Genomic DNA, 19,320 nt, shown 5'->3' with positions numbered 1-19,320 from the left:
CGCCAACCCGAGGGTTTACTACGAAGTATTTACTCGCGAGACAACTGAATTCACAAGAAAGGCAAGTAGATGCTTGTAGCGCGATACAGACTACTACTGTACGCATTATTTCCTGTTGTGACTTGTTCTGTTTTCGCCGCTAAACGCCGATTAAAATAATTGGTGCAATCTATAGCACCAATGACAGTCGGAATACGAAATTTTGAAGCCCTATCTGCCTTGACCTGATCCTTATCTTCAATAGTGCTTGGAAATGTAATCAAATCTTCAGACTTCGACACTATTTTATCCAATACACTGTTCTGCTGACGGTACTTCTTTCAACCCCCATGTCGTTGGCAACACCACTTTGGAATCCTGGATCACTAACGTATCTCAAGAAAAATTTCCATCTTTTTCCTTGCAGTTAATCCTCCACCACTTGCATCAGTGTTTTCATCAAGAAAGTGCAAAGTGAGAAAATCTAAGTTTTCGCTCTCAAACCGTTATAGTCCCTTGGATAGATCGGGACTTATATCACGCCGGTTTCTATAACGTTTCACACCATGCAGGTTCATAAATGCAGCCATCTCTCGTGTACAAGTACGACTGCAAGTCTGGGGTCAGGTTGACTTGCGAATGAACGAGTATTTACTTGCTACAGAAGTATTTACTTGCGTTTATTCACACCAAAATTTGCATTTTTCGGGGGTTTACTAGCTTCCCAAGTATTTACTCGCGAGTAAGAATAAATACTTGTTTTATTCACTTCAATTTTGGCGTTTACTTGTCCTACTCGTTTTTATTCACACCGCCCAATACTCATTCTGACCTGCCCTCTAGATTATAATAATAAACTTGAATTGATTGGGCTGCTTTCTAACGCCCTGTGCACAAAACATTTGTGGATTGGTTAGCCGATTTCACGTTGAGGAAAAGACCAACAACACTGTAACCAGAGTGATACTTATTATTATTGAACGAAAATCCAAATTAAATTACAGTATTAAATTCTGTGTGGTAACAGCTGTGCCTAGTGGAAAGTTGTGTGCATATTTTTGGCTTCAAAATTTTCTGAAATAACTTAATTTATTCAAAGTGCGGTGATGTTAAGTGCAATATTCGACTATATAATTTATATAATTTGGTATTTTAATCATTCTAAATTCAAAAATTTTAGCTCATATATATTTTTGGACAGAACTTTGAACTTTAACTTTCCTCAGTAAGAACATAATCTATTTTTTCGGACATTTTATTATTTATCAAAATTTGGGAACAGAATAGTTTTGGGCTATGCCTGTTGTTCTATCCCGATCATATTTATATGATTTGTAATTATATATATATATATAAAAAAAATAATAAATGATGTAATTCACCTCGAAGACTTCTGCTACTGCAAATATTGACAACAGGGTGAACAGCTAGATGGAAATTCGATGAGCGCTACTATTCAAAAATTATTTGTCAGCCCGGGAATCGAACCCAGTACCTCCTACTTGCCGGTCAGAAATGCTTTCCCTATACACCAAACTGACAATCTCTGGATAGTAGCTCTCATTCTATACGAAGCCATAGCAGCCAGCCAGTCTACAGATGGAAATTATTGAGATATTGCAATTATTCAAATGCTAATGAATGAATTATTATTAATATCGGGCCACCGACCTTCGCTCGTTATTTTTATTTATTGATAAACAGAAAACAATTCTCTAAAACGATAGTGTTTATATTTCACAGCTGGCTATATGATTGTCATCTTATGAATTTCGGGGATGCAATATTTTGATTTTTCACATACTCGCTCACTCACTTTTTTACTATCCACAGCTGTTTCAGCCAAGGATGAATTATCCTTTTAATGTCGTTCAGCGAGTTTTCCCAAGGATGAGACCTAGTGCAATCGAATTTTAATATCATAAACCTACTATGTTCCAAATTTCGTGTAATATCGTATAATATTAGATTATATCCAGGGATTAGATAATGTAGTTGGCTGAAATCATCATCAGTTGGAGAGCATGCAGTGCTGCACTCTGGCGCTGGTTCTTGGCTGCTATCATTTTCCTGCTTAACTCTCGCCATCTGCAATATTAACATCACAAACAATGAGAAGATAATCGATTATTGTTACACCTCATGTGAAAGACACAAATATTGGTACTGTAAGGCTCAACTCACACTCACGTGACTTCGGTCCAGAAGAGACTCAACTCTAGTCAATAGCATTTATTTTCAAATGATGACGTCTTGGAGACTAGAATCAACTAGCCTGAGTGTCACCATTTGGAAACACATGCTCTAGACTAGAGTCGAGGCTCTTCTCGACCTAAGTCGCGTAAGTATGAGTTGAGTCTTAGTCGTGAAGGAACAGCAACTACTGAATTTGACTGCTGTCTTGAGTTATATCACGATAATATTACAGTTTAATGAAAGAAATTGTAATGTTTTTCAAAGATTATGAAATCGCAAGCTAAGGCCAGCCATTCACGTTAAGGTTTGCCGAAGAGCTATAACTGTACAGATATTCGTCTGCACTCTGCAGTACACCTGGACTGGCAAGAGGTACTACTGTGCACTGGATGAGTGAGGGGTAGTTGAAGTTGGAATAGCAGCCATCAAGTTCTGCTCTCTAGATTAAGATAAACTGATTGCTAGTTTGGTGGGTGTGAACAGAAAATTGACTAGAACGCTAGTCAAAATACTTACGGCCTACTAGAGATCACTTTGGTTAATTGATAGAAATTTTAACAATTTGGAATTTTCATACTGTTTTTCTGCCGAATCTGGAAGAAAATTTTTCATTCAGCAATAAGTTTTAATTATAATATGACGAAAAAAAAACAAACTAAACTGCATTACTCATTTATTCTAGTCAAGATAGAATACATGCCTGATTGGAAGTTGAACCATTGTGTGAGGATGACTCATCTTTGACGTTGCTAGTTGCAAATTCACATTCTCCAAATTCATCCTCCTGCTTCTCGATCTTGATCTGTGAACATAAGAGAAGGCTTGTGTCACTTGAAAACTAGACGAGTATCAAACTCAGCAAGTAATAGTGCTCAGTATTAAAATATGGGTTGTAGTAGTTGATGTTTGTTTATTCATGTTTGTTATAATAATGAATATATTCAAGAATGCATCCCTTAAAGAATGGACCTTCTTCTATAGTTCCCATTGATGTCTTACTCTACAGTTGTTTATTAGTTCCATGAAAGGCGATCAATAAAAATATTGCCTAATTATAAAGAATATAGAGAATGAAATAATATTTCAATTAATTTCATCATATGCTATCAACAGTTGAAAAGTTGAAAGAAAATTGGATTCAATTTTATCATAAATTGTAGTGTCTCTGTAGGAAATATATTGCTTTTCGCAGATGATGTCAGCCATCTTATATTATGACTAAAATAAACACAGTCTCTGGTCCAAAGCTCTAGGCGGATTAAAAGAAGTAAGTAAATGGTGCCATACAAATAAGTTATTGTTGAAAAACCAAAATCTTGCAGTTTCACAATAGAAAAAACATGAAAGCTCACCTCTGCTTAAATTGGAGGGTTCCAGCGTGAGTGTAGTGCAAAATATAAAATATCTAGGCATATCTATATCCGATAGCCAAGACTGGCAGCGACACATTGAATATTTATCAACAAGACTAACAGCCATTTGCTACATGATGCGTCCTTATATACCTTATATACCTCCTTCTTCATCCATTACCCACATCCGTGGGATCGATGGCGTCATTACACAATAAAAACAACACTTTCATACTCAAGTCAAGATCAAGATGGCAGAAAGTGACTAAGTAGTTAAAATTTGAGTCAGATCATCACTCATGTATTCACGCACTTCATAGTAGGCTCTGACTCTCATAAATCCGGTCACCACTCTCTCAAAATCACGCAAATCCAACTGCTTCACTCCTGCAGGCAGTCTATTGAAGTAGCGTAATGCTGCACTCCCATAACACACCTGCGACCTCTGAAGACGTACCCTCGGGATGTCAAGCAGCTCTCGATGCCTAGTGTTGTGATGGTGCACATCATTCCGAGTCAACAAACCATGCTGATTCTTCTTGACATGCAGCAGGCAGAGAAGAAGGAAGTGGCTGACAACTGTCATAATACCCAGTCTTACAAAAAGGGGCTTGCAGTGTGCTCGATGTTCACTAGCAGTTATAATCCGTGCAGCCCGTTTCTGCAGCTTAAGTACTTCCACCACCCTTGCTGAATGACCCCACATGAGCAGACCATAGGAGATATGGCAGTGGAAAAGTGCATGGTAAGTCATTACCAGATATGCCTCTGTCACATGTCCCCTCAGCTTCAGCAACAAGAAACAAATTCGCGACAGCCTCCTGGTCACTTGTTGGATGTGGCTAGCCCAGTTCAGTTTTGAGTCCAAGACAAACCCTAACACCTTTACAGGGTCCTGTTCAGCTGGCAGGCTGCGAGACAAACTGCAGATTATGTTTTGTGTCTTGTTCTCATTCAACTGAAAGCGATTTGCCTGGAACCATGAGGTTGAAGATTGGAGATGCTCTGCTGGCAGTTCTAGCACATGCTGTAGGTCCACTCCAGATGACAATAAGGACGTATCATCAGCAAATAGCAGAGTCGAGCCGTTGTTGTCCAAGTCATTTATCATTATGATAAACAGGATTGGTCCCAGTATTGAACCCTGTGGCACTCCAAAATTCACAGGAAGTGGGCTGGAAGAAGCTCCTCCAAGATACACCACTTGTGCCCTCCCAGTCAGGTAGAAATTCAATAGAGACAAAGCTGAGTCCACAATCCCATAGTAATGGAGCTTATCAGACAAAATTCCATGGTCAACGCAGTCAAATGCTCTGCTTAGGTCACAAAGAGTCAGTGCTAGGGATTCACCATCCTCAAATGCTGAACCAATTCGTTCAGCAACCCGATTTACCGCATCAAAAGTAGACCTCCCTCTGCAAAAACCGAATTGCATGTTTGAAAAAAGGTTATTCCTCTCAAAGAAGTCCTCAAGTTGGGGCTTGATGACTGCTTCAACCACCTTACCAAAGATTGGAGTGATGGATATAGGCCTGTAGCTGTTTAGGCTCTGGTGGTCACCCTTCTTGTAAACCGGAGTGGTTCTAGATGTTTTCAAGAAGTCTGGAAAGATGGCAGTCCTCAGGCAATCATTAACTGCCACAGCAAGTGGATCAATCACCTCACGAAGCATGAATGCAGACATTCCATACACATCAGGACTTTTCGATGGCTTGAATGATTTGACAATCTTCCTCAGGGCCAATGAAGTGATGGGGCGGAAGAAAGAGAGGCGTGCATGCACTGCTGGAACTCGTGCAGCCAGTAGTTCAGCAGGGTCTGCAGCAGCAGTGGGCAGTTCACCTACAATGCTATTCACTGATTCAATGAAGAAATCATTGAATGCATCCGGACTCGCAAACTCCAATTTTCTCACTGGCAAGGAACGATGAGAATTTATAACATCCCAGGCTGCCTTACAGCGGTTTGGAGCATTGTCAATTTTGGCTGCTGTTGCTACCTTCCTAGCCAACTCAACTTGCTTCTTGTAGATGGATTTAGCACGTCTATATCTCCTCCCGTCACCATCATCACCACCTTCACACCTATTCTTTAGAGCCAACATAACTTCCTTGATCGCAGCAAGATCATCATTATACCACTCCTGATGACTCTTCATACGGCCATGTCTCTTCTGTGGTCGCCGAGAGCTGTATGTCTTGAGAATTTCTGGAAAAAATTTATCAAATTTCTCCTGAAAGAATTTGAAGAAGTTCCCAAGTAAACCAGAGTCACCTGGGTTCTGAAATACTGCATCCCAAGATGTTCTCGCCAAGTCATTTTTAAAGTGAATCAAAGCAGTTTCATGCACACGCCTTGAACTGAAAACATAATTAGCATGCCAAGTAGGTGTTGCAGCACTCACCATGGAAGAGCCAGACATTGAAAAATTTGACACCAGTGCAGAGTGGTCATCACCATGTAGGTCAATCACCTTTGTCTCACAGACATCCTGTTGAAAACTTACTACAACATTGTCCAAACAGGAAGGTCCTCTGGTAGGCTCGTTGCAAGTGATGTATAGGCCAAAAGATTTCAAAAGCTCTATGACATACCTTGATTTTTGATCATCACTAATAAAATTCACATTGAAGTCACCTGCTATCACAAAGCTGTAGTTATTAGAGTGTCTATTCAATGATAACAACAAACGTTCAAAAAGATCACAGAAGCTGTCAAAATTACCACTAGGCGAGTGGTACAGAGAAACAATAATTATATGGTAGGTGGGCACCATCACAGCAACCACCTCCAAGTCAAGCTCTTTACAAAATAACGAAACATCAATTTCAGTGAAGTCAATATCATTCCGTATGTAAATGGCAGCGCCACCACACCTGGTCAAAGTTCTACAAAATATTGATGCTATTTTGAGATCAGATTTTTGAGTAGAATTTTCATGTTCTATGTTGCATGATTGAAGATGTTTAATCCTATCTTCAACAAGTGACGTCACAAGTACAGAACACGCATCACAAAACCACTTAATTTTGTCTCCCAGGTCTTGAATTTTTTTGTAATTCAACGATGAGATATCCACGCACTTTATATGGAACCACACGTGACAGGGACCCTCACACATAAGCGCCGAATCACTGTTTCCAACAACTTTTTTACACGACGAACAACACGACTTGTCACTCTGAGAACCTGCCATCAACCACTCTAGTCCACTCTAACCACTACTCGAAAAAGAAGTTCTTATAAAAGTATGGCTGCTTTCAAAGTATCATATACTATGGTATTGTTTTCTGGGGTAACAGTCCGCATATGGAGAAAGATATATCTTCAAGAAACCCTACGTGGAGCACTGTAGACCCTTGATTGTAGAGGCGGGTATCCTTACACTGCCGGCTCTTTTCACCCTGGAGGCATTTTTAATGGTGAGAAGAAAACCAAACATTTTTCTAAGAAACCAGCTTCATCACCACCCCAACACTAGACAGAAGGACGATACTCATGTGTTGGCAGTCCAATCTAGACTGGTTCAACATGGACCTGAATATCTCTGTTCTAAGGTCTATAACTGCTTACCCAACGAATTGAAAACATTGGAAAATACTACTCAGTTAAAAAGAGAACTTAAAAGTTACCTTACCAAGAGACCCTAAACTTTGAGAATATCTTGAAGAAAGGACCTCACTCCATCGACATGAAGTGATGATGGTTACAAATATATTGACGACCACGGCGCTGATGTGCTTCCAGTGGGAGAATCTCAAGTATATCTCAATTATTAATAAATAATAATTTTATTTGTTCACGGACTAGCCATACAAATACAGTGTTAACACAGTTAAATAGAGATACATGCACAATATAAAATTATTCTATAGTTCAAACATCAACATCCAATAGAAATATTAAATACAAAATTAAAATGTCTGTTCATGAGAGAGCACAATTTCACTCTTTATGTCTCTTATTAATATCTCCACTATATGTGGATTATCAAACAATCAAGAATAATAGAATGCTACTGCATAACTGAAAATTAACAACATGAAAAATCGAATGAAGATATTGAAAGAATAATTACAGTTTAACAAAAATACTTGAATATCACAGCAATATAACAATTATAGATCAAACAAAAAATTCAAATTAGAAAATGCTAATGCCTTGCTAAATTATATATAAGGTATGGTTGTTTATTCTTTAAGATTTTTTTTCAAAAAGTTCTGATGGAACAGTACATGTGATATTGTTTCAAAAGATATGCCTGATTTTACCGTTTCTACATTGTGCTAGTGAAAGAATTATAAAAAAATGTAATGGGACATCAATTTAATTCTGTTATAATAATGGACTAAGTTACGTTGGCAGTACTGCCTACTGCAGGTGACACACAGACGGATTAGTAGTAAAATGTGATCAGAAGAACTCAGTAAAAATGCTTAATGACAAACTGTACTATTTTATAATATTTATGAAGTTATGTGTAAAATCAATAAATAGCAATAAAGTTCAAGTGTTTGTTTATTCACTCAACTACAACATGGTGCAGTCGTAATGAACTCCATGGTAACAATTGCCATCTGATTTGGTTAACCTAAAAACTAGGTACGATTACAGTTCCCGCGGATATGGATGGGCGACTACCAGAATCGATGTCCTTCCAAGGAAATTTGGGGGAAAACTTCAAGAAATTGTATCAAAGTTTTGAAAACTATTTAATAGCAACAGAAAAAGACTCCAAGTCGGATAAGGTTAAAATAGCCTTGTTTTTTAATCTAATTGGTTGTGAGGGGGTTGACATTTTCAACACATTCAAGTTTGTAAAGTCTGAGGACAAAGAATCTTTTGCAAAAGTAGTGCAGGAGTTTCAAAAGTATTCCGAACCACGCACTAACAAAATATATGAATGGTTTGTATTTAACAGTCATGCTCAACAAGATGGTGGTGAACCTGTTGAACATTTTATAAGTGATTTAAAAAAACTAATTCAATTGTGTGAATATGGAGACCAGGAGGAATCCATTCTAATTGACCGTATCGTCTTGGAGGTGAGTGACAAGAAAGTGCAAGAACAATTACTATTGCGTCAAGAATTGAACTTGGAGGCTGTCATCGATATATGTAGGAGTAATGAACAAACAAAGAAACATTTGCAGGAACTACGCAGGGGGGTTTTAATGACCCAGCTTGTACCAGTGCTGTGGATTTCGTCGGGAAGAGTGAAAAAAACGGTCGCAAGGACAGTGTAGGAAGCAAGTGCCAAAAATGTAATTTAAAACATCCATTTGGGAGGTGTCCTACGTTTGGTAAGTCTTGCTTTAAGTGTGGAAAACTTAATCATTTTGGTAGTGTATGTAGAGTACGAAATGTCGAAGAAGTTTGTGGTACAAAGCATGAATCAAGTCCAGACGACAAGTTATTTGTTGACAGTGTAAGTATAGGTGAGGTTAGTCATACAAACTCGAAAGTGTGGACTGAAATGTTGAAAGTAGAGGACAAGGATATAGCATTTAAGATTGATACTGGATCAGAGGTGAATATAATTCCAAAGCATATATTCCTCACATTGTCAGGTAAATTGTCATTGGAAAAACAAATATTATTCTAGAGGCTTATGGAGGTGAAAAACTTTTTCCTATAGGGTCTGTCCAACTCAATAAATGTGAAACTAAAGATAAGTTTGTAGTGTTGTATTTTCTAGTAGTGAACAAGAATGTTCGGCCTAGGTTTACCGTCTTGTTTTACTTTGGGGTATTTAACAAAGAAATCTGATAGTGTTGAAGTTTCTAATTCGGCATAGTTTTTTGTTTGAAGGAGTAGGAATGTTCAAAAAGGTATGTCAGATAAAATTGAAAGAAGGTAGCATTCCAGTGGCAAAGCCAGCTAGACGATTGCCGTTAGTAATGAAGGAAAGATTGAGTAGGAAACTGCAGGAGTTGGAAAATGTAGGTATTATTGTTAAGTGTGAACAACCTTCTGAATGGGTGAATAATTTAGTAGTGATTGAAAAGCCAGACAAGTCCCTACGTTTGTGTTTAGATCCTCATGAATTAAATAAGTGTATGAAAAGAGAGTATTTTGAATTACCTACTCTTGATGAGGTAACAAGTAAATTGGCTGGGAAAAAGTATTTTACAGTGTTATCTAAAAGATGGGTTTAATCAGTTATTATCTAATCAATTATCTAAAAGATGGGTTTTATCAGGTTCCATTGGCTGACTATTCCAGTAAATTGTGTACTTTTGCCACTCATCAGGGTTGCTACAGATTTTTAAGGTTACCCTTTGGTGTTAAAATAGCTCCTGAATATTTCCAAAAAGCTAATCTTGAGAATTTCGGTGATATTGAGAATGTTCTGATTTATTTTGACATTTTAATTGCAACAAATAGCCTAGAAGAACATGATAGAGTTTTGCAAACAGTTATGGAGAGGGCAAAAGAAAGGGGTGTAAAATTAAACAGAAATAAATTACAATATAAGAAGTGTGAAGTCAAGTATTTAGGTCACATATTTTCAAAACAGGGTATCAAAGTAAGCGAGGATAGGATCAGGGTGATCAATGAATTGAAAGCTCCTAAGAATAAAAAAGAATTACAACAACTAATGGGAATGATTAATTATGTAAGGAAGTTTGTTTGTCAACTTGGAGAAATGTCTAGTGTATTGTGTAAAAAAGATGTAGAATTCCAGTGGTTAGAAGTGCATCAAAAGGCTTTGGAAAGTATCAAACTAGAAATTAATAAAAACATTACATTAAGTAATTTTGATCGAAAAAAGGGAATTGTCATTCAAACTGATGCTTCAAAAAATGGAATAGGATGTTGTCTACTTCAGGAGGGGTTACCTGTTTCATTTGCTTCAAGAGGTTTAAATGAAACAGAGAAGCAATATGCCATTATTGAGAAGGAACTTCTGAGTGTAGTTTTTGCTGTTAAAAAGTTTCATAATTTAATATATGGATGTCCAATTAAGATAGTGACCGATCATAGGCCAAATGTTAGTATTATGAATAAAAGTGTTTCCCAAGTGAATTCACCTCGATTACAAATTGAAGTTAATAAAATATGATTTAAACTTTGAATATTGCCCAGGAAAATATATATGCATGTAGCAGATTTGCTTTCTCGAAATTTTAGTAGTGAAGTAGAGTTAAGTGATCCAGATATAGTTGAAGTAGTTCATACGGTGTCAAAGTATATAAGAATGAGTGACAGAAGAAAAGAGGAGTTTAAAAAATGCATTAGTCAGGATGCAAATAGAAGAGTTGCAAATAGTTATGACGAGTATTCAGGATGGATGGAAAAAAGACAAGTGGGAAGGGGAAATAAAAGTATTCTTCCAAATCAGGAATGATTTGTATGTTCATGATAATTTAATGTTCTATTTTGATAGAATTGTAGTACCTAAAGCATTAAGTTTAGATGTGTTAAAGTTATTGCATGAAGGGCATTTTGGTATTACTCGTACTACAGATAGAGCACGAGAGATTTTGTTTTGGCCAGGTATGGCAAAGGATATAGAAAAAATGATTGCAAGATGCTCTGTGTGTGAGCGATATAGATATGCAAATATTAAAGAACCAAGATTTGTCCTGAAATTCCAGATTTTCCATTTCAAAAATTGGGAACTGACATAATGGAGTTCCAAGGCAGGGCTTATTTAGTAGTTGCAGATTATCTTACTAAATGGCTAGAAATTGTCCCTCTCAAAGGTAAACAAAGCTCTGATGTAATCAATGCTCTAAAAAATATTTTTTCGGTTTTTGGTATACCTGATATTATTGTGTCTGATAATATGCCTTTTGCATCATATGAATGTGAAAAAATTGCTATAGAATTTGATTTTAAATTTCAAACATCAAGTCCAGGATATGCTCAATCAAATGGATTAGCAGAGAGATTTGTTCAAACTGCTAAAAACATTCTGAAAAAATCAGATGATATAAGTGTAGCATTAATGGAGTATCGTAACACGCCAATTCCAGGATTGAACAGATCTCCTGCTCAACTATTGTTTTTTAGAAGATTGAAAACTAAATTACCAGTTGTTGAAAAACAAGGCAAACCGGAATCAGCCACAAAGGCTCATTTGTGGTCCGGAAGACACCTGGACAATTTCTGATGAGTTGCTATGACCTGTTGCTATGCACTACAAGGACAGTGATGACTGCCACTACTCTCCCACCACTCCTAGCGACTCCCCTCCCTCCAGGTAGTGCAAAAGCATGGCCAATCACTTCTCAGAAAGGAGAGAATTTCAGTCTTGTGAGATGACAACCGTGGAGGACACCGAACACCGCGAGGAGCCCAGCCCTCCCCAAGAGGCCGCTCACCCTGCTGATCCAACCACCGGCCGGCACACAACACACTGTGAGCAGCATCCCCTACTGCGTCCCTCCACAGACGCCAGCCCAGGGTGACCCTGGCAATTTGAATAGTGCCAAGGTGTGGGCCAATATTCAGAACCTCAAAAAATGTTGTGATGACACAACAATGAATGGCGACATGAATATGTACACACATGTTCAATACACTTGTTCTGTTATTAGTGACCACCCTAAGAAACACAGTAAAATAAATTTGAATGAGTACAAGTAAAGTCACAAATTTTCAGCTAGTAGTTGTTTCTCCTTCATGTGTTCTTATATGTCTCTTCAAATTACCAGATGAAGCACATTTATAGTCACAATACTTGCAGCTGAAAGGTGTTTCTCCTGTATGTGTTCTGACATGTTTTATCAAATCACTTGATTGAGCACAATTATAGTCACAATACTCGCAGCTGAAAGGTGTTTCTCCTGTATGTGTTCTGATATGTCTCTTAAAATTACCAGATCGAGCACATTTATAGTCACAATACTCGCAGCTGAAAGGAGTTTCTCCTGTATGTATTCTGATATGATTCTTCAAATTAGTTGATTGAGCACATTTATAGTCACAATACTTGCAGCTGAAAGGTGTTTCTCCTGTATGTGTTCTGATATGATTCTTCAAATTAGTTGATTGAGCACATTTATAGTCACAATACTCGCAGCTGAAAGGCGTTTCTCCTGTATGTGTTCTGATATGTGATTTCAAACCACTTGCAGTAGCACATTATAGTCACAATAACCGCAGCTGAAAGGTGTTTCTCCTGTATGTGTTCTGATATGATTCTTCAAATTAGTTGATTGAGCACATTTATAGTCACAATACTTGCAGCTGAAAGGTGTTTCTCCTGTATGTGTTCTGATATGTGATTTCAAACCACTTGCAGTAGCACATTATAGTCACAATAACCGCAGCTGAAAGGTGTTCTCCTGTATGTGTTTTGATATGATTCTTCAAAGAAGCGGATTGAGCACATTATAATCACAATACTCGCAGCTGAAAGGCGTTTCTCCTGTATGTGTTCTGATATGTGATTTCAAACCACTTGCAGTAGCACATTATAGTCACAATACTCGCAGCTGAAAGGTGTTTCTCCTGTATGTGTTCTGATATGTCTCTTAAAATTACCAGATCGAGCACATTTATAGTCACAATACTCGCAGCTGAAAGGAGTTTCTCCTGTATGTATTCTGATATGATTCTTCAAATTAGTTGATTGAGCACATTTATAGTCACAATACTTGCAGCTGAAAGGTGTTTCTCCTGTATGTGTTCTGATATGATTCTTCAAATTAGTTGATTGAGCACATTTATAGTCACAATACTTGCAGCTGAAAGGTGTTTCTCCTGTATGTGTTCTGATATGTGATTTCAAACCACTTGCAGTAGCACATTTATAGTCACAATAACCGCAGCTGAAAGGTGTTTCTCCTGTATGTGTTTTGATATGATTCTTCAAAGAAGCGGATTGAGCACATTTATAATCACAATACTCGCAGCTGAAAGGCGTTTCTCCTGTATGTGTTCTGATATGTGATTTCAAACCACTTGCAGTAGCACATTTATAGTCACAATAACCGCAGCTGAAAGGTGTTTCTCCTGTATGTGTTTTGATATGATTCTTCAAAGAAGCGGATTGAGCACATTTATAATCACATACTCGCAGCTGAAAGGCGTTTCTCCTGTATGTGTCTGATATGTGATTTCAAACCACTTGCAGTAGCACATTTATAGTCACAATAACCGCAGCTGAAAGGTGTTTCTCCTGTATGTGTTTTGATATGATTCTTCAAAGAAGCGGATTGAGCACATTTATAATCACAATACTCGCAGCTGAAAGGCGTTTCTCCTGTATGTGTTCTGATATGATTCTTCAAAGTAGCAGATTGAGCACATTTATAGTCACAATACTCGCAGCTGAAAGGTGTTTCTCCTGTATGTGTTCTGACATGTCTTATCAAATAACTTGATTGAGCACATTTGTAGTCACAATACTTGCAGCTGAAAGGCTTTTCCCCAGTGTGTTTTCTAATGTGACTCTTCAAATTACTGGACCGTGTGGTTTCATAGCTGCAGTCAGCACAGCTGTAGAGCTTGATCTTTTTGCCAGCCACAGATGGCTCAGTGCACTTTTTCACTGGAAAGATTGAATGTGCATTCAGTCCACCCACTTCTGTTGTATTGGCAGTTTCAGATGTGCTGCAGTTTGAAGGCCACATCTCCGGTTCACTCTCCACTGAACATCCTTCTGCCTCTTGCTCAACTGCAAACACCAATGATGCAACTTTTAAATGATTAAATTAGAATAAAAACAATAAAATTTATAGTGCAAAACACTCACACGATTTTCCTTGCCTTACCTCAATCATACCTCATTGATTATCATAATCGTTATACAAACCAAGAGTTTTGCAGCCGATTGTAGAAATAGTACATAAAACAGATAATAGTTAAATATTGGGTTAGATTGTGAACAATCACAGAAATAATAATAACAAATAAATCATGCCATTAGTAATTTTTTTATTGATGCATGAGAATAATAATCTATGATTGCTAATCCAGACATTGGTTTTCTATCAATTGACATACATATTAGGTTGAATTGTCTGAAAATGATTGGTTATGTATATGACTGCCTATCGTTTTTGATTCAAAACATGAGAATACTGTTAAATAAATAGGAAGTTTCACCTGTGTTTTGACACAGACTGTAAAAAGTGTGCATCAAAATTAAAACTATGAACTGACATGGAATTGTCAGCTCTCCTCTAGTTTGATGAATGGGGTAACCACTATTCATCAACTACTCAGAAGAGCAACATGACCACAATTGGCAAACACAGCACATTATTACATATAAGTTGTGCTGGAAATAGGATGATAATCTGTAGTGAACACAAGTAATTGAGTGAAGGGCAATTTATTGAAAGAATCAAATAATAAGACGTAGATGTTGTCAACACCACTATTTATATAGTGGTATATAATTTACCACAATATCTCCTCACATACAATCAAATTATTGAAGGAATGTGTATAAATACAACTTATACCTATAGCTGTTGCTATGGCAACCACATCTGTGTGACAACCACAAGTGTCATGTATTAGTATCATTGAGGAATAAAAATGAATGAAATATTAACTTTAATCTCACCATATTCTTCCTCTTTGATGAATATTAGATTATATCCAGGGATTAGATAATGTTGTTGGCTGAAATCATCATCAGTTGGAGAGCATGCAGTGCTGCACTCTGGCGCTGGTTCTTGGCTGCTATCATTCTCCTGCTTAACTCTCGCCATCTGCAATATTGATATCACAAACAATGAGAAGATGATCGATTATTGTTACACCTCATGTGAAGTGTAACAAATATTGGTACTGTAAGGCTCAACTCACACTTACGTGACGTAGGTCGAGAAGAGACTCAACTCTAGTCAATAGCATGTGATTTCAAATGATGACGTCGCGGAGACTAGAATCGACTAGTCTGAGTGTCACCTTGACCTTCTCTTGAAGAACTGAACATAGGCATATAACCATTCTAAGTAAATTAGGAATCTATATACAAAATTTCAAATTAATCAGATCAGTAGTTCAGACGTGATGATGCATTATTCATGATTTTCCTATTTCTACTTGTATGAGCCGATTCTTTCTTTTATTATAGGCCAACTAAAGATTACTCTGGTTAATTGGTAGAAATTTTAACAATTTTGAATATTCATACTGTTTTTCTGTCTAATCTGGAAGAAAGGGTTTCATTCAGCAAAAAGTTTAAATTATAATTTGATGAAAAAATCACAAACTAAACCGAATTACTTATTTATTCTAGTCAAGATAGAATACATGCCTGATTGGAAGTTGAACCATTGTGTGAGGATGACTCATCTTTGACGTTGCTAGTTGCAAATTCACATTCTCCAAATTCATCCTCTTGCTTCTCGATCTTGATCTGTGAACATAAGAGAAGGATTGAGCCACTTAAAAACTAGACGAATATCAAACTCAGCAAGTAATTAGTGCTCAGTATTAAAATTTGGTTTGTAGTAGTTGTTTGTTTATTTATATTTGTTATATTAACAATGAATATATTCAAGAATGCATTCCTCAAAGAATGGACCTTTTTCTATAGTTCTCATTGATGCCTTACTCTACAGTTTTATAAGATTCATGAGAGGCGATCAATAGAAATATTGCATAATATTATAAAGAATATTGTGACTGAATTAATCTTTTAACTAATTTCATCATAATGCTATCAACAGTTGAAAAATTAAGAGAAAATTGGATTAAACTTTATCATAAAGCTGTAGACAGTAAATTTCAAGGTGGATTGTTCAACAATACATGCCTGCTGAGTAGCTTTATCACTACGTGCAGCTCCAATCCAACTGTCATCAAAAGCACTTTCCTGTTTCTCAACTTTAACCTGGAACAAAGAGACAAAAATTGAATCCTTCACAGTAGAATCTTGATGAAACGCATTTTTTGTTTTAAGGTATCTATTTCATATACTCTAGTAATGTACTGTACATAACAATTAATCCTTCGTCAATTGATCAGGTAACACTCTGATGATGAGAATTTTCAAAGCTTGAAATCCCTATAGATCGAATTATGGTGTTTTTGCTGCTACATAACGGAGCTCTCAAGCAACAGACCCCCATTTTACACATTGCATGAGAGAGTACAGAGTACTGGACTGTAGATGAGTGGACAACACGTGGGTTCCCTTCGCCTATACCAGACAGGCGGCAGCACTGTAAATTTGCATATATTCAATCAATCTTTATTGTTGTCATCAAAAACATGATTTTTGGGTGTTGGTCTGTGTGTATGTCTGTGAACACAATAACTCCATTCCTAATTAACCGATTGACTTGAAATTTTTAACTTAAGGTCCTTATACCATGAGGACCCGACAATAAGAAATTCAATAGAATTCAATTCAAGATGGCGGATAATTACTAAAAAAACATGTTTTTCATGGTTTTCTCTAAAACGGCTCTAACGATTTTCTTCAAATTTATACCATGGATAGCTACTTATAAGCCCTATCAACTGACATGAGTCTCAATTCTGGGAAAATTGCAGGAGCTCAGTAATATTCTTGATACAAATGGCGGATAATTACTAAAAAACCATGTTTTTACGATTTTTTCAAGAATGACATGACTGATTTATTTCAAATTCATACACTGTATAGTTATTTATCAGCTCTATTAAGTGGCTTGAGTCTCCTTCCTGGGAAACTAATGGGGGGTCCACCCCATCCTTGAGAAATGGACTTTGTAACCTCCTTCTCGTGCATGAGGTAGGTAGGTAGGTAGAGCAGTCTATAAAAAGAACACATAGTCGAGATATTTTATCTGTAGAACAGCTGTTTTGATGTCTTTTAAAAAATCATCGGATTTCACAATTTACACAAAGGAAAAAGTACTCTGAAAACAATTATATATACACATATACAGTAGTCTGATCGTAGTTTCAAATATGTTGCCGCCAATCGTCATTATGTTATTCATCTAAATTATTCTCCTTTAAGAATGAGGCTCACAGATCAATGAGCAAGGAAAGTTGTGTGAGTGTACCACACCAGATTTTTCTTCTAAATTAATGAGAATAATTGAAATTTCCTTTTACCTGGACTTTGATTTGTGGCCTAGGTGTTGATACATCTTCCAGTGTGTTAACAATTACTTTTGTAATTTTCCCACCTGAAATAAATGTGAATGATTAAAGGAAAATTTATTATGAGAAAAATAGAATATATATATATTTATTGAATTTTTCCAAATTGGGTATTTGATTATGTATGACCTGAAATATTTTCAAGTTGAATAGTTGCAATAAATTCTGGTTTCAATCAAACACAGTCTTGAGAAAGCTATTGATAAATATTTCATTTAGGATTATTATAAAGCATTCAGTAAGTGAAATCATTCAAGGAAGCCTACTAAACGTGCTTTTAATTTGTAGAATACAAATTTTCAACATAAGAAATCCACATTTTTTGTTCACAAAAATCTTTAATGAGGTCATTCCATTCAAAAAACAGTTTGATCCCGAACACTGCTTGGCTTTGATTAGAACCACCTTATTCAAAACTCTATCTAGCAATCAACTTCAACCAGTAGTGTAATGGAGACAACACTTTATTCAATCCAAAACTGAATGTTGTTTCATATTAAACATAATTCAATGAATCAACATAATGTTTCGTTAACTTTGATGTAAAGTCTGCACATACATTTTCATAGGTTCAGTGGATAGTTCATGGGTTTACAGTGCCTGTTATTGGTTTATCACAAGTTTTTTCATGTAAAATAATTAGGATTTCATAACAAATTTTAGACTCAAATCAACAATAATTGAGACTCTAGGAAACTAAAAGAAAAAATAATGTATATTCTGGTTAGAACGGAAACAGTTTAGTGCATGTCTTATCACATTTAGTTCCCCCCCCTCTCTCACTCTACCTAGCTCTATCTATCTCCAAGGAGGAGGAAGAGAAGAGTGCTATCTCCCGGCAGAGCTGACTAAGTCCCTGTCGTCGTTAAAACCGCACCAAGTAAAACGATCCACATTTATATGTATTTTCCTTGAAACTCCATATTATGTGAACCCTCAAAGTTACCCCGCGTTGTTCATATACACATGGAAATAGATGAGAAATTGTATTCATTCAAATGTACATCAATGAATAATAATTATTAAACAAAATCCCAAGTTAAATGCTGTTAACCCTGTTGTCAATATTTGCAGTAGCAGAAGTCTTCGGGGTGGTTCACAGCATTTGATTTTGGATTTTCGTTTAATAATAATTAATGTATATACTTACAAACATGGTACTCCATACTCTGGAAAGCAGTTTGACTCTGAAAACAATAAAAAGAGAGTTCATTTTTCAATTGTTTATCTATAGTACAGCTTTATTAATTGAATTTTTCTAGATCTATCAATATATAACAATGAACATTTTCAGCTGCTCAGAAGCACTCAAATAGGCAGAATCAACAACTCTATGGAGCTTAATTAGTTTTAAACAACATAACAGTATTAGTTGAATGCTCGAACTATTGATCAGTTGAATTTTGTATGTAGCACACTTTTAACATTTCCCAATTGCAGTTAGTAAGAAATGTATGATGGCGAAATTGATAGAAAATCAGTTACAATAACAAGAAAATTCTACAAAATAGATCATTTATGGGTTTGAAGTAAAATACATGCCTGATTTATGGTTAGTCAACTTTATCAAGTTCGACTCATAACCAACACTTTTTGATGCAGACTAATGCTTATCTTTTAAACTCAGTATCATATTCCCAAATTATTTTTGTTTTGTCATTGTATGTATAGCATAATAAATAGTTTCTTCTCTTTCAATCCTAGTTCATACAGTAACTTGAAGAGC

The sequence above is a fragment of the Nilaparvata lugens genome, unplaced genomic scaffold (genome assembly GCF_014356525.2).
Source record: "Nilaparvata lugens isolate BPH unplaced genomic scaffold, ASM1435652v1 scaffold2766, whole genome shotgun sequence".
Classification (NCBI taxonomy): domain Eukaryota; kingdom Metazoa; phylum Arthropoda; class Insecta; order Hemiptera; family Delphacidae; genus Nilaparvata; species Nilaparvata lugens.
This window is presented reverse-complemented; position numbering follows the sequence as displayed.